Genomic DNA, 14070 nt, shown 5'->3' on the forward strand with positions numbered 1-14070 from the left:
CATAGACTACAGCTCTGCATTTAATACCATAATTCCCTCCACACTCACCACCAAGCTGGAACATCTGGGACTCAGCTCATCTATGTGTCAGTGGATCTCCAACTTCCTAACTGGCAGACCACAGGCAGTAAGGATGGGCGGACATGTCTCAGCCTCCACCACTCTCAGCACTGGAGCCCCCCAGGGGTGTGTTCTGAGCCCCCTGCTGTACTCCTTGTACACATATGACTGTGTGGCCACTACCAGCTCCACCACCATCATCAAGTTTGCTGACGACACCGTCGTGGTGGGCCTGATCTCTGACAACAACGAGACGCCCTACCTGAAGGAGATTAGGAATCTGGAGAACTGGTGCCAGAGGAACAACCTCCTTCTAAACGTCAGTAAGACAAAGGAGTTGATAGTGGACTTCAGCACTAAGCAGGAGAGGAACTACCAGACCCCCGTCATCAACGAGTGCCCAGTGGAGAGAGTGGACAGCTTAAAATACCTCGGAGTTCACATCACGCAGGACCTGTCATGGTCCTGTCACATCAACACCGTGGTGAAAAAGGCCCATCAGCGTCTCTACCACCTCAGACGCTTGAGAGACTTCCGACTGCCCTCCAAGGTGCTCAGGAACTTTTACTCCTGCACCATAGAGAGCATCCTGACGGGAAACATCTTAACCTGGTTCGGGAACAGCACCATGCAGGACAGACGAGCTCTACAGAGGGTTGTGCGTTCAGCTGAGCGCACCATCCGCACAGAGCTCCCTGACCTGCACTCAATCTACAGCAGGCGGTGCTGGACCAAGGCCAGGAAGATCGTGAAGGACCTCAGCCATCCCAACAACGGACTGTTCTCTCTGCTGAGGTCAGGAAAGCGATTCCGCTCCCTGAAGACTAACACAGAGAGACTGAGGAGGAGCTTCTTCCCGCAGGCGATACGGTCTCTCAATCACACCACCACACAGTACTGACCCACACATATAGTTCTTACACACACACTGGACATTCTGGACATTGTTTTCACTTCATCACTTAAACCACTTTAAGCATATTTGCACTGCACAAGACACTATATAATGTGGATTGCACAACACTGGACATTATATTCCTCATTTCCAGTTAATATTTGTACAGCTGCTGTTATTGTGTGTGTATATATATATTCATATTTATATTTATATTTCTTCATACATTCTTATATATTTCTATACTGTGTATTTTGTTGTACAGTTATTTTATTTTCAACTTTAATTTATATATTTTATCTTATTCTTTCCCAGTTAAATTTACCCTTCATTCTAATTTGTGTTGTACAGTTATCATTCTTAACTTAATTTTTATATTTTATTTTATTTTATTTTATTCCTTCCTGGTTAAATTTACCCTTTTTTATTTTCATATTTATTTCCTATCTTATTCATAGCCTTCTCTTTTTTTCCTTAGGTCACGAGCAGTTGTCCAAGCATTTCACTGCATATCGTACTGTGTATGACTGCGTATGTGACAAATAAAAATTTGAATTTGAATTTGAATTTGAATTTGAATTTGAAGTTGTGCTCTACGAAGTCTCGGGCATCAGTTCCATACTCACTTTCTGCTTCCCTTGCTGCCAGTCTCAGCCCGTAAATTGCCACTGCAGAGGAAGGACTGTTACCAAAAACATGCACCCTCATTCTGTAGTCTACTACGTCTTTGCCAAGGTCGTTGTCTTTGTACCAAAGAAAGCGAAGGTAGTCTCTGTGGTCTTCTTGGACTACAAAGCAGTAGAACATTTGTTCAATGTCAGCTGTGACTGCGACTGGTTCTTTCCTGAAACGAAGCAGCACACCCAAAAGTGTGTTGTTCAGGTCCGGGCCGGAAAGCATCACCTCATTGAGGCACACTCAATTCAATTCAATTCAATTCAATTCAATTCAATTCAATTCAATTTTATTTATATAGCGCCAAATCACAACAAAAGTCGCCTCAAGGCGCTTCATAGATACAGAGAAAAGCCCAACAATCATATGACCCCCTATGAGCAAGCACTTTGGCGACAGTGGGAAGGAAAAACTCCCTTTTAACAGGAAGAAACCTCCGGCAGAACCAGGCTCAAGGAGGGGCGGCCATCTGCTGCGACCGGTTGGGGTGAGAGAAGGAAGACAGGATAAAAGACATGCTGTGGAAGAGAGACAGAGATTAATAACAGATACGATTCAATACAGAGAGGTCGGTTAACACATAGTGAGTGAGAAAGGTGACTGGAAAGGAAAAACTCAATGCATCATGGGAATCCCCCAGCAGCCTACATCTATTGCAGCATAACTAAGGGAGGATTCAGGGTCACCTGGTCCAGCCCTAACTATATGCTTTAGCAAAAAGGAAAGTTTTAAGCCTAATCTTAAAAGTAGAGATAGTGTCTGTCTCCCGAATCCAAACTGGAAGCTGGTTCCACAGAAGAGGGGCCTGAAAACTGAAGGCTCTCCCTCCCATTCTACTTTTAAATACTCTAGGAACAACAAGTAGGCCTGCAGAGCGGGAGCGAAGTGCTCTAATAGGGTGATATGGTACTACAAGGTCATTAAGATAAGATGGGGCCTGATTATTTAAGACCTTGTATGTGAGGAGCAGGATTTTGAATTCAATTCTGGATTTAACAGGAAGCCAATGAAGGGAAGCCAAAACAGGAGAAATATGCTCTCTCTTTCTAGTCCCTGTCAGTACTCTTGCTGCAGCATTTTGGATTAACTCAGACGTTCCCAAAGTGTAGGGCCCGCCCCCTAGGGGGGGCGCAGAGCCATTGCAGGGGGGGCGCGGCATGAAAAGGGGAAAAAAAACAACAACAACAACGCTTGGACACTGCTAGCACGGGCGCCCACGCAAACGCAAAGCAGGAGATGAAGCATAGCTGAATATGTTTCCAAACCAACTTCATTCTAAGCCAAAGACTAGAAAATATGGTGAAGCAAATCTTCCCTTTGGTTTCACCTGCACAAGTGCCAAGGTAGGTCTCCCTGCAGAATTGGTTTTCCCTTCGTTGGGAGCAGCGCTGGGCTGTTTAAATCACGGACAAACAGTATCCCACATTCTTGATTTGTATTTCACAAACACTTGTTGTAATGACTAACTACTCCTGACATTTTGGAAATGTTAGCTCTTTATACAGTAAAGTTACAGCGGGATACAAATAACATCAGGTCGTTCCTGCCACAATTTGTTCTCTCGGTTCAAATCACGGACTAACAGCATCCAACAGTTGTTTATGTTTTTGAACCCATTTTGCAGAGGGATTTTTTGAAAAATGTATTGATAGCAATGTTGAATATTATTACACAGGAAAAAAAACAACTACATGTAAAATAATTACACCGTGACGCCTCTGCCTTTCTAAATGGAGGGACAGTAACTGTGTGTATATGTAAGTGTGTAAAACCTGCAGTTAGTCAGATTAACAGTATTTCGTCTCTATCTGCCATTCTGCAATTCATCTCATGTAAACAATAACGTGCACACAGCGTGACGTGAAAAAAGGCACATACCTTTGACGTTGCAACTCTGTATTCCTCGTCCACACGTAACCACAAAAAAGGAGTTTTAAAAAATCTCCGTTCTCGGTGATTCGAAACGCCGTTTACGTGGACGAAACAGCTGCGTGTTCAAAAATACCCGTGTAGGTGTGGACGTAGCGTAAAAGAGTTAGTAGTTTATTTTCTTACTACCTGTAATTTATTGCAGATTTCTTGTATTTGCTTAATTGTTTACTAAATGTTTGAGGTGTAAAATAAACCGCAATGGAGCAAAATATGGGTCTGTGTGGTTGGAGGATGTGTTCGTGCGTGCGTGCGTGCGCACGCGCGAGGGCGCGAACATTTTTCTTGTAAAACAAGGGGGGCCCAGCAAAAAAAGTTTGGGAACCACTGGATTAACTGAAGGCTTTTCAGTGAGTTTTTTGGACATCCTGATAATAATGAATTGCAGTAGTCCAGCCTGGAAGTAATAAATGCATAAACTAGTTTTTCAGCGTCACTCTGAGACAGGATATTTTAGAGATGTTGCGCAAACGGAAGAACGCAGTCTTACATATTTGTTTAATATGTGCGTTGAAGGACATATCCTGGTCAAAAATGACTCCAAGGTTCCTCACAGTGTTACTGGAGGCCAAGGTAATGCCATCCAGAGTAAGAATCTGGTTAGATACCATATTTCTAAGCTTTTCAGCGCCGAGTACAATGACCTCAGTTTTATCTGAGTTAAGAAGCAGAAAGTTAGTGGCCATCCAAGTCTTTATGTCTTTAAGACATTCCTGCAGTTTAATTAATTGGTGTGTGTTATCTGGCTTCATGGACAGATAGAGCTGGGTGTCATCTGCATAGCAGTGAAAATATATGCTATGTCTTCTAATGATGCTGCCTAGGGGAAGCATGTATAATGTAAACAGAATTGGTCCTAGCACTGAACCCTGTGGAACTCCATAATTAACCTCAGTGTGTGAAGAGGACTCTCCATTTACATGCACAAATTTGAGTCTATTAGATAGATATGATACAAACCACTGCAGTGCAATACCTGTAATACCTACAGCATGTTCTAATCGCTCTAATAGGATATTATGGTCAACAGTATCGAATGCTGCACTAAGGTCAAGAAGGACAAGCACAGAGATGAGTCCACTGTCAGAGGCCATAAGAAGATCATTTGTAACCTTCACTAAAGCTGTTTCTGTGCTGTGATGAACTCTGAAACCTGACTGAAACTCTTCAAATAAACCATTCCTCTGCAGATGATCTGTTAGCTGTTTGACAACTACTCTTTCAAGGATTTTTGATATGAAAGGAAGGTTGGAGATTGGCCTATAATTAGCTAAGACTGCTGGGTCTAGAGATGGCTTTTTGAGTAAAGGTTTAACTGCAGCCACCTTGAAGGCCTGTGGTACATAGCCGATTATTAGAGATAGGTTGATCATATTTAAGTTTTAATTATTGAAGTTAACTCAGAAAGATCGATTGGAAAAAAAAGAGTCTAACTTAACATCAATGGAACTAAGAGTAGCTGTAGATAATATTACATCTGTGAGATGATTATTGGTAATTTTTTCTCTAATGATAAAAATTTTATTTGTGAAGAAGTTCATGAAGTCATCACTAGTTAACGTTAAAGGGATGGTTGGCTCAAAAGAGCTCTGACTTTTTGTCAGCCTGGCTACAGTGCTGAAGAGAAACCTGGGGTTGTTCTTATTTTCTTCAATCAGTGATGAGTAGTAAGCTGTTCTGGCTTTGCGGAGGGCTTTCTTATAAAGCAACAAACTATTTCTCCAGGCTAAATGATGATCCTCTAAATTTGTGACACGCCATTTCCTCTCCAGATTACGAGTCATCTGCTTTAGGGTACGTGTTTGAGAATTATACCACGGGGTCAGGTACTTCTGATTAGAGACCTTAGTTTTCACTCCATCAAACTGTGCACTCGAATCAAACACAACGCGTATCTTCCCCAGCTTTTGGGGATGGTACACACCAAATATCGGGAGATACCATTTCTCTTTGTCTTTATTGGGAGGTGGTGTGAGCTCTGCGTGTTGGTTATTGTCAATAGAAAATTGTACTGAGTACTCAGGTGTCTCAGCTGAAGAGTTGCGGGGTGATTTTAAGAAATCCCCTGTCATTTAAATTGGTCCTTCGAGCTTAGCGATGGAAACAACAGACACGTTTCTGTGACTCCAATGAGGTCTGACTGCTGTATCCTGAAGTCGTGGGAAGCCAGCACCGAAGTCTGTTGACAGCCCTCTCCAGGTAGAGGTGAAAGTCCTGGGACGTGAAATTCGGGTCCAGGCCGGTGCTTTAATTCCACGACGCTGGGATTCAGCCAGACGACCTGACAACCAGCAAAAGACGACTGAGAGTGAGAAAACACTGTTTGGTCTTAAACCGCCGGAAAGGTTTAGAAGAATGCGCAAAAGAGGTTAGAAGTAGCCGGAATTACTTCGTAATATGCGTAAAATAGGTTGGAAGTAGCCGCAATTACTTCATAAAACACGTGAAATAGGTTGAGTTCGCCGAAAGGAACTCTGTTTAGATTGGTTCTAGAGGTAGCCGTGAAATACCTCGTGACAAAATAGGTTTAAGTTCGCCAAAAAGGAACTCTGTTTAGACTGGTTTTAGAAGTGGCCGTGAAATACTTCGTGACAAATTAGCGCGCAAATGTCTATCTGTGTGTATGTATATTAAATAAAATAATACAATATAAAATAAGAGAGTGTGGATAGAGGACGTGAAGACGGCTTTGCAGCTGCTGGGGGTGAGTAGCTGTGTGTGTGACAGAACTCTGCATGCCCATAAAAGGCAACTGCCTGACTGTGTGAAGTATGCACCGAGAGAGAGAGAGTAAAATCTAGGCAGATGAAGCGAATGGATGTTTTCAGAAAAGAAATATTAAGTGGATGTGTTCAGAAAATAAATAATAAGTGGATGTTTTCAGAAAAGAAATAATAAGTGAATGTTTTCAGAAAAGAAATAGTAAGTGAATGTTTTAGTCTCTTAATACAGGTGGATTTCTCTCAACCTAGAAACCTGAGTACAGCGGCAAAAGGATAGATTAACAAAGTTGGGACGACAGACAGGCCAAGCTCTGCCTCAAATTTTACAGCTTGACCTCTCACTTTGTCCCCACCCTGAAAAGAACCTTAAAGGACATCTTCTCCTCCAGTTATTGGTTACCATCACTGGAAAATTTCAGGCAGGTTTTTGGCTGAATTGTTGTTAGCACCATGTGTCCCTGAATCTCACAAGCAAGCTCTAACTCCTGGCTGAAGACATGGAATGCTGTTATTTAAGGTGGGAAATCAAAATTTGGGAAACAAAATAAAAACACACACAACTAGAGAAATGTATGAGAAAGGCACGTTAGAGAAATGCCTTGTTTGAGAAAAAAGTTAAAATAACCCACCCACAAACGCACACACACGCAATGAAGAAACAGCTTACATTCATGAACACGTGAAGATTTTCCAGCAAGGTTAAAGCAGCAAAACTTAACATACACCTGTTGTTAAATGATAAAGTTTATCCACTACTAACAAATAAACTCTCTGGGTTGCAGGACAACGACTTGACTTCAAAAAGAAAGACACTGGTATGACCAACCAGTGATGAAACAACAAATTTAGTGGTTAAAAGAGTCAAATTGTGACATGTTTTCTGCTGATTGATTAATACAAGTGATTACTGAATGAAGGAAAATTCCTTTTTTGGGTTATTAAACATGATCTTAAGAATTTTAGCATGTACCTGTGTTGTCCTGTCAACTTGGTGGGTTATGAGTTGATTATATGGTGAGAAAAAACAAAAAAAAGAGGGGGAGAAGGCTGACACAGGGCCTGGCCCGGTGTTTCTCCCCTCTCTAAATAACACAGCCAAAACAACATCATTTTCCTGTTCGTCTGTTTTTGTTTTGTTTTTGTTTTTTTTCTCTTTATGCTTAATTACAGGCTGCTTTGTCGGCCCGGAAAGCCGAGGCTGACCTGGACTCCTGCTCTCCCCTCTACCATCTTTGCTCTCCCCTCTACCATCTTTGATGTGACCCTGACTAAATGCTACAGCAGCTGGACACACAACAACAACCTGAAAATGTCAACAGTGCTGCAGGAAAACGATCTCATGCAGCAGAGACGGAGAACGTTAAATCCAAGGCCCGTTTCACTACACGGGGGAGATTTCCAGACAGCTTCAGCTGACAGAGCTGTGACGAGACGCCTATTAAGCCCGGATGAAAAGTGAGGCCGAGCAAAAGAATGCTGACCTTAACAACTCTGCATTAAAACTGTGCAGGACAGTGACGGACCAACACGGATGATTGGGCAGCAAAAAGGGCGTGCCAGAGACAGGAGGAGTAACTGAGGTCAGGAGGCACCTCAGAATGGACAAAAGCACCAGAAGAACATAAGCTGAAGGCACAGGTGTCGGGGCTCAGCCAGGAGCTGACCTCTAAGAAGAGCCGAACAGCAGAGCTGCAGCAATCTGATGTGTACAGAAAAGACTCCGAGGTTTCTGCCCTCATCAGAGCAGAAACTGAGCATGGCTCAGGAGGAGCTGGCTGCTAATCGAACCCATCAGTCAGGCTTAGAGTCCCAGATACAGGACTTGAAATCAGGCCGGAGCTTGCTGGAGCAGGAGGTTGCCAAACCTGACGAGAAGCTCCAACAGCAGGAGCAAACCCTGAAGGAGCTACAGAAGCAAAAGGGTCAAGTTAAGGAGAAGCTGGACAAGGAGAAGATGCAGGACACTGGAGAAAAGGACTGCCTCAATTGGGGCCAGAACCAGTATGGACAGAACTTTGAGCAGCAGCACCAATGGACCCAAACGGACTGAAAAGGAGGAAGGCAGGACCCCAGGGCGGGCTTCAGGCCGTAGTTTACCCAGAACACCAGAACAGGAAAGTGATGAACACAAACACACACAAACATCTACATGCACTGACTCAGAATGAAGAGAAACACACATATGAATACATATGCACTCGCTGATTGACTGAGAAATGACACACACACACGCACACAAATCGAAATGCTGATTCAATTCACTGAGAAGTGATCCACACACACACACATACACACGCTTGTGCAATGAAGAGTGATACACACACACGCTGATGCAATGAAGAATGCTTTACTAACAAATGCTATGCTGATACGCAAAATGCTGCACACAAACGTCCAAATACAGAATCTGTTACAACAACAAGAAGCCACTGATTGTTAATTGGTTAAATGCATTTCATGTCACCCAGAGGGCATTTGTGTAGATTTAGGGGACAGGGTCTAAAGCAGTTTGGTTATGAAAACAATGTCTGTGCGTGATGTCTGTTTATGGCTCAAGGCCTCGACTGAGTTGTTTACTGTGCTTCACACAGCCTGATAAGGAGCAGTGGTACAGAGTGAAAATGATGAATTAACGGTGTGAGCCTTATTTCGGAGCGCCACATTTTTGTGATTGAGATTTAATTGAAGGAGGAACACACTGAAAAAAAAAAAAAAGAAGTCTGGCTAGTTTGCAGTGGTTTCTCTCTCTATTCTGGTTTCCAGTGTGAAAAAAAAAAAAAAAGGGTGCAAAAAGGAGTTACGGTACCTGTATTCCTACACAATATTGTCCCGGGACAGAGAAAAACTTTCTGGTGAAGTTTTGGTTGATTTTTGGGTTTTGCTTAACACTAGGTTGATTTTATCAGTGAGGTTTGGATTGTTTTCTTTCTCTAAGAGAGAGAAAGATGGTTTTATGCTTGGACATGTTTGCAACGGGCCCCAGTATTTGTTACTTTATTAGTATTTTATTGGTTATGTTTGCTTTTGCTTTTGTTACAGTGCACTGAAATAAGAACATCTGAGAGGTGTGATCCACCGGTGGTGATATTTTGGTATTTTGTGAGTTCCTGATTTAACAAATCAGCTCTTTAATCCAGGCCTGAGAGATTGAACTTTAAAGCGCTATAAAATATTCTTACTGAAAACAGTCGCAAAGTATTTTTCTCCATGATTATAATGGGCTCTGGAGAAATTCACTTATATGGGACATTGATCACATGAGAAGCCCTGAGCCTAAAAGGATTGCAGCGAGTCAATCCAGTCCAAAAAAACAATGAACTGCTTTCCTTTAAAATGATGACGTCCTCCCACTGGTGATGCAAATATTCAAGGGAGGAATATCACCAAAAGTGGGAAAGGTAAGCCCCGATGGGGGTGATAACACCATAAATGTCACGTATGGTCAAATTCTTAAAATTTGACCTCAAACATGAAAAACTCTTCAAACATTTAGAGACAGAGTGGAGTTCTAGATAAACATAATGTAGCAAACTACATAAGGATGGAGCGTTGGAATCAATGAGATGGTGAAATCACACGCAGGAAAAATGTTGACCATGTTGATTATGTTTATTCCAGTGTGCAGAGATTGGCTAATCTGACCAGGAAATGTTATAAAATGGATTGTCGGAACAGTCAGCGTTAAAGTCACCTTTGACAGTCCAGACTAAGATGGCGTTGGACATCTTCAGGGCGGAAAAGGGTTGGTGTGACCAAGGTGTGGTTTGGCTTGTTGTATGTATATTTCAAGATGATATGGCTCTGGATGGACCAGTTACCAGGGCATGGAAGGAGGACAGACTTATTAAATGAGGAGAAGGAATTTTCTGGGATTGAAGATCCTCTGGGTGAGTGGTTGACTCAAAGCATGCATAAAATAAAAGCTATCTTTTGTTATTGATTGGTAATAGATTGATAATTGGCCACATTTACAGCTGTATTGACTTATTTTAGACTCACCCTATTTGATGTTTAAGCACTCTAATTAACAGATACAGGGGGGGGGGGGGGGGGGGGAGTTGAGTTTTAACATCAAACAAGTGTTATATGACTTCGTTCTTCCGGACTGATAAAGTGTAGGAAATGCCTTGAGTGCAGAGGGCTAAATGCAAACACGCTTACACACACATAAATTCTGATTAGAATAAGTTACTGGTCAGGAAGTCCTGAACATGATGTGCTAAACCGATTTTGAATCACTAGAGGAACAATGGATAACAACATTAGATTATTAGGGCTAGGACGAGAGGTGTTTTGCTTTTCTGTCCCTTACAGAGAAAGGAACAGACACCAGACGAGGTCACAGATATACGAGGATCCTTCGCAGCAGAGACAGACACAGTGACTGCCAAGACACCAACTGAGTTCAAGTGTCATGGCGTTTGGGCTCCGACTAGTGACCTGGAGAGTATGACCGCAGTAAACACCACTTCTACAGCACGCCGGAAAAGAAGTGTTTCAACCACATGAACCGATATGGGGAAGCAACATACCCAAGGAATTCAAACTGTGGACTACTGGACAGAAAGTACTCCATTCATTGTTCCCCTGGGTGGGAACCGGAAAAAACATGCTGAGGTTCAAAACTCTGGATTACCGCTTTGGACTCTTCTTGAACACTTCGTGCAAGATCAATGAAGAGCAGAATCAGGAAATCAATGCATTACGGATCGCAGTGATGCAACATCGAGTAGCTTTGGACATGATACTAGCAGAGAAAGGGGGACTTTGTGTCCTCTTCAACAACACCTGCTGCACTTACATACCAGACAATGTACACTAAACAAACATGACTGACGCCCTGAACGCCTTGAGACAGATCCAGCAGGCCCAAAATCAGGACTATGTGAGTGATACAGGTGACTGGTTTTCTTGGCTTTACACTGACCCCTGGCTACAAGTGCTAAAAAGACTGCTCATCGGAGTTGGAGTATTTTTACTTTTATTTTGTGTTTCTGAAACATGTATCCTGCCATGTCTAAAACTCATGATTAACCGTATAATCGTTTCCCCTGTAGCTGCATACATAGCCGTGACAAATGATGATGATGACCCTGACCTGTTGGAATGTGAAGACTTTGTGTGATTAATGATGATGTGACAGAAAATGTATAACAAAATGTTACATACTGATATCTCACTTAAAATTTATGCTGACAACAGGAAGGAATGTCAATAGAAAATTGTACTGAGTAGTCAGTATAAGCTTTTAGTGATATAAGTTTATTGATGATAGAATACTGCATGATGACCTTTTCCTTGTTTAGAACTGATTGTTCTTTATGAAGCGTGTTCTGATATTTGTATCTGAATCTTTCTACAGCGATAGTAAGAAGTTGAACAAGCAGTTCTGACCTTGCACACACACACACACACACATACATACACACACAATCACAAACGCACATGCTCATGTCACTGAACAAATGTATTCATTTCTCTTGTATAAATAAAGAACGCAGACGGTGACAGAGCACAAGTCCGTGAGTGTCTCTTACGTGTAGGAGAGCTCTGTCACTTGTGCTCGCGAGTAAAGACAACTGCAGTGTTTGTGTTTTCTAACTCAGGTGTCTCAGCTGAAGAGTTGCGGGGTGATTTTAAGAAATCCCCTGTCAGTTATCTAGCATTTTCTGCATGAATTCTTGTCGAGCGTACGTCGTAACGACATCAGCCGTTGGTAGGCGTAGGACCGGTTATCCGGGAGTTCGCGTCTGGGGGTTCGGAACGGGAGTGGTGCAACCCAGCTGTTTGTATTGTCCTTGAAGAAGCCTGCCATCTTTTTCAAAAAGATTACATCTTCAGCTGAATGAGCAAGGTGGTTGTCGTTACTGGTGCGACAAAACACAGAGTCTCCCAAATTCTCAGCTGTGGGCCTTTGGTGTGAGAGAACAGATGGCAGTTGACTGGAGATGGCTTTGGTTTGGCTCAGACTGAAGTCCTCCTTTACACTAAGGTGACTGTCACAGGGAGTGAGATAGCTTGGGCGTCCATTGTCCAATACATAGTTTTTCAGAACATTCACTTTACTTGGCTTGTGGGCATTACGAAGACACACATCGCCAATGATAACCCAGCCCAGGTCAAGCTTCTGTGCAAATGGGTCATTATCTCTGCCGTTGATTTGCTCCCTCACTTTGTGAACTCTCAGAAGGTTGCGTCCTATCAGCAACAGAATGTCTGCACTTGGGTCGAGAGGTGGTATTTGAGCAGCTATTGCTTTCAGGTGCGGGTGGTGTAAAGCAGCTTCTGCAGTTGGCACCTCTTCCCTGTTGTTGGGGATGGCATTGCACACAATGAGCGCGGGGAGAGGGAAACTCATTTTTCCATCTAATGACTCAACCATGTAGCCACATGCTCTTCTACCAGTCGTGTGTGTGACACTACTACAAGTTTTCAGCATGTATGGTTCAGGTGTGGTTTGTATGTTAAATATGTCAAAAAACTCTGTCTTTGCAAGTGACTGGTTACTTTGATCTTCAATTATTGCATACATCCTTCTGGCGTTGTCTCGCTGACCCTTGGGATAGACTTGCACTAAGCAAACCTTAGAACAGGATGTTCCTGTGATTTTGTTTCCACATACCTCTGTGCATGTGGCAGTAACATCCGGGTCTTGTGGATTTGCTTGCTCCCCGCCGTGCACTTCAGGAGATGAAGGAGGCCTGGGCATTTGCAGTGTTGGGGCAGGATGAAGAGCTGCCAGGTGTTTCTCACTATTGCACTCTTCACACTTAATCATGACTGTACAGTCTTTGGCTTGGTGGCCGGTGGAAGCAAGGCAGCGATAGCAAATGCTATTGTCTCTGAGGAACCGCTTCCTCTGGTCAAGCAGCATAGCTCTAAAGCCCCTGCATCTTTTGAGTGGGTGGGGTTTGTGATGTATGGGGCATTGTCTTTCAATTTCTTTGTCTGTCTTTTTTGCCTTTGATCCCTCTGATGATATGTCCGTCTTGTGCACTGTAACCAATGACCTTTGGTTGTGGTTACTTAACGGTTTTTCTTTTCTGTAGCTGGACATGTGGTTGGCATAGGAAAGAGTCATGTTGAAAGGTGTGGTAAAGCTTGGATCATTCCTTGCTTTTGCTTGATGTTTCACAAATTCAACAAAGAATGAGAATGGTGGGAAGCTAACATTGTGGTCTTCTTTAAACTTTGACCCTACCATTGTCCACTTCTCTTGAAGATGGAAGGGCAGCTTCTCCACAATTGGATGTACTCCCCTAGCTGTGTTGAGGTAACTTAAACCAGGCAAATAACCATCTAGCTTTGCAGCTTGGAGTTCACACAGCAGATCTGATAGGTCACGAAGCTTGTGTGGTTCTTTACTGGAGAGCTTTGGAAAGTCTCGTATTCGGGCAAACAGGGAGTTTTCTGTTGCTTCTGGTGAGCCGTAACATTCCTCTAGTCTCAACCATATCATGTTCAGACCGGCAGGTGGATGCTTTAGGTTGACTGCTTTTAATCTCTTGGCGTGTTCAGAAGACTCTGGGCCTAGCCACTTAATGAGTAGGTTGATTTCTTCAGTGGCTGTTAGACCAAGGTCCCTAACAGTGCTCTGGAATGTGGCTTTCCAACTAAGGTAATTTTCTGGCTTGTCGTCAAATTTAGACAGACCTCCAGTTATTAGCTGAGTCTTGGCTAAGAATCTGGCGAGGTCACTTGCTATGGTGTCTGCATTATTATTTGAGCTTAATCCGTGCTGCAGTTGTAATGCATCGTGGAGAGTCTGTGGACTTACATCTCTTTGTA

The 14070-nt window shown here is 43.0% G+C and overlaps 1 long non-coding RNA gene across 1 annotated transcript; it reads left to right on the forward strand.

Moving 5' to 3' along the window:
* Positions 1-5590: 5590 nt before the first annotated feature.
* On the forward strand, positions 5591-9596 carry LOC146523781 (uncharacterized). The gene is made up of 2 exons (XR_014877781.1): positions 5591-5927; positions 5970-9596. It is a non-coding gene; the product is annotated as an uncharacterized LOC146523781 (long non-coding RNA).
* Positions 9597-14070: the final 4474 nt, after the last annotated feature.

Source organism: Neolamprologus multifasciatus, chromosome 2 (genome assembly GCF_963576455.1).
Source record: "Neolamprologus multifasciatus chromosome 2, fNeoMul1.2, whole genome shotgun sequence".
NCBI lineage: Eukaryota > Metazoa > Chordata > Actinopteri > Cichliformes > Cichlidae > Neolamprologus > Neolamprologus multifasciatus.